Here is a 3,408-nt window from a genome sequence, read left to right as displayed (position 1 = left end):
TTTATTTATTTATCCTCCTCCCCACCCCTCCTTTTTGCCTTTCCTTTTTGGCCTTTGGGATTTTTTCCCACAGGTATGCTAGTTCCTAGGTAGGGGAAAGGGTACTGGGGTCCATCCCATTCTGTTGAGGTTCTTGGCGGTGGCGTAGTTTGCCGTGGAATTTGGATTGCCTGGGGATGTCCCGATCCCTCTCCAGTATCTTGGAGGGTGTCTTTCGGGTCATGGGTGTATCTCTGGAAGCCACCTTTCGGATTCCGGGGGTGGTGGCCGAATGAGGTATGCTTTGTGGCAGATATCCGGCCACCCTCTCTTTTGTCCACCGAGGTAGCTCGGCAGATGTGAGGTTGTTATCCCGGATTGCTGGTTTACTGGCCTGATGGGTAGGGTATGGAACGGGTTCCACGCTGCATCTGTGCTACTTGTGGTGCTGAGGTCCTCTTGGGTATGGAGGGAGATTTCTGGCCCTTTCATTCCTCCTAGGAACTATCCCTCTCCGGTCCCCCCCCCTTTTTTTTTTCTTTTTTTTTCTTAAAAACAAAAAGAAAGAAGCTACCTAACCATGGAAGCCCTAGTCCATGAACCTGCTACCCCCGGGCCCCTTCTTGATACCGCACCCCGTTCTGACCCCTGCCTCGTCTTTGGACCACTCTTCGGACACTCCTAATGCCTCTGTACCTCTTGCCGGTGCTGTTTCCTCACCTGCTTCAGGTACTGAGGTCTCGACTGACTCCTTCCATTTATCTGACCTTCGCTGTCCTTTGACTATGCTTCCGGCCTCTCCCTCTACGGTGCGGCAATTTTCGAATCGCCAGCCCGTTCCACATCGGATCAACTCTGGTCCCACACCTAAATGCCAACGACAATTACCTGCTGACGATACTTCTCCACCTTCTCGTTCTTCTCAGAAAAGATCAACACGTCCTGCACTCTCTTTCTGCACTGTTTCAGAATGCACAATGGACTAAATTCTTCACTTTACGACCGACTTCCTCTATTGCCTATCTTTCCGAACACAGTATTGGCAAGGCAATCCTACGCCATGTCGGTAATTCATTTATATTTATAGCCTCTTAAGACTGGTCTGCCTCACCTAAGCGGTAGGACGTCTGTTGCTCCTGCCTGATATGTGGGATACACTGTCGTACTAAAGTACAATACGGATAACCAATGGTTATTACCATATACTTTGCTAATATGTGCATGTTGTACCATGTATTTATATATTCTTAAAACAATATTCCAACTTCTCTAAATCGCTCCTCCCATCTTTCTCACCTATATGATTGAGACAGTTTCATAAAAAAAAAAATGTAAGGGCTACGTCATGTTTGAGAGCTGATTATTCCCACATAATAGTAACTAGAGCTCTGCTAGAATGAGACCTTTGAATCCCCAGTAGCTGCTGAACCTTTAATGGCATACTTGAGGATATCCTCAGTGAGCTACAAGTCTCTGGGCTCAGGCTGACACATTTCAACACTGAGCTCCATCCTGCGTGATGGAATATGAGAAGGAAACGTAGCTACCTTTTTCTTCCCATTAAGTAACTATCATATAATGCTCTAAAATAAATAACTCATTGCCATTAATCCACTTCCCTTCAGCTTTTTTTCTTTCCTCCTACTACAACTCTACTCGTCTTCCTTTCCATCTCCTTTCTCTTGCCTCTTCCCTACCCCTCAGTCGTTTTTTTTCGTCTTTTCCATTTTCACCTATTTCTTCTCCTCTCTCTCCTACCCCCTCACTCCCTTGTCCCCCCTCTCTCCCTCCTTCCTTTTGCTCCCCTCCCTCTCTACTTCCTCTCCACAGTCATCTGGCTGCAGAGTTAATAAGACACTGATGGAAGAGATTTATCTTTTCTTAAAATTTAATTTTTTTTAGAGCAATTCGGTTAATATGGAGAATATTTGTGCTCACCCGAGGCCTGGCCACGGACCGAGCCGCGGGGGCGTTGACCCCCGAAACCCCTCCAGGTGTAATAACTCTACCTTCGTGTCCCTGTGACCCTCCACTCCTGTCGTCTAGAACCATGGAGGTGTAACATCCTTGTCTCGGACAGCCTATAACTGTGCCCTCGTCACATGTTACATATTCCTATTGGATGGATTCCCTTGTAATCCTGTTAAAAACAATCGAGTTTTTTAAATTTTTTGAGAAATGCATTGAGCCTGGCCATGGCCAGGCTCCGGGAGTACGAAGACTCTTGAAACTCATCGAAGGTATAAAGGTAGGACTATCTGGTGATTCAGCTCAACTTGACACGTGTAAGAGAAGCGTCCTCCTGCTTTTGTTTGTGACAGTGGTCCTTGTTGCTTGTGGTAACGCAGTGACGCTGTTTGAAGTATTAAAACTTGTTCAGTGTTTACAAGTAGAAAATAAATGACCTTCGTTAGACAAAGGTTCACAGAGGTTGAAAGTCTGAAGACAGCCATGTTAAGTCTCAATTTAATAAATCTTGTTGTATAAGCGAAACGTCGTTTCGCTAAAAGTTTTGCTTTGTATCTGTGTGTAGTTTGACTATTGTGTTGGCTACACTCCCCCCCCCCGCCTCTCTCTCTCTAACTTAAAAAATATAAATAGATTTAAGTCTTACATTAAAATAATTAACTCTCATAACAAGCAGCATACCGCTGTTTTTTCCCCTCGGAAAGTCTAGTTCAAGAAAACAGAATGGTCTTAAGATAATTAAAAAGAAGAAAAAAATTATTCCTGGTAAATTGCAGGCAAATTCCAGTGAAGCAATTATTTGTATGTTGCCAAGAGTTGCCAGGGAAAGTATGTTGTCTCGTCTTGCTTCACTCTCCTGGTGCCATCATCAGTCCTGTCCCGGGGGGCTCGAACCCTAGTCCTGTCCTGGGGGGGACTCGAACCCTGGTCCTGTCTTGGGGGGGGGGGGGCGGGCTCGAACCGTGGTCCGTGCATGTAGCAGGACAAACACTGTAGCCACTCGGTATAACACAGGATATGAATATTTTAATAGGTTGTATTTCTCATCATTTGAGGAACTTAGTATAATTTGTGTGACATGTTAAGATATCTTATTAATGAAAATAAGATACCAGATATATTAAGCAAATTTTCAAAACTTGTTTGCAACAGATAAGTGAACTGTAGATATGAATCCAGCTGTACACCTGTTAACCCTTTTGGGGCCTAGTTCCTAGGCCTTTTGTGTATCCATATGTTCTCGCGCTACCATCCACAGGATGGGTATGGGGTGTACAATAAACTAGCTACTTCCGTGGCAAAATCTGATCTAATCTCAGCATTTGTATAGTGAGAATTTTCATAAATCCCTATTTTAGGGATTAAAGTATTTTTTGGTCTGGTGAAAAGGTTACATTCAGCCTTAATGACCCTAGTGTAGTCAGTAGGTTTTAAACCCCATTAAGCAATCAGCTACAGAAC

Source organism: Cherax quadricarinatus, chromosome 21, assembly GCF_038502225.1.
Source record: "Cherax quadricarinatus isolate ZL_2023a chromosome 21, ASM3850222v1, whole genome shotgun sequence".
In the NCBI taxonomy this organism is placed as follows: domain Eukaryota; kingdom Metazoa; phylum Arthropoda; class Malacostraca; order Decapoda; family Parastacidae; genus Cherax; species Cherax quadricarinatus.
Note: the sequence above shows the minus strand (reverse complement) of the source record.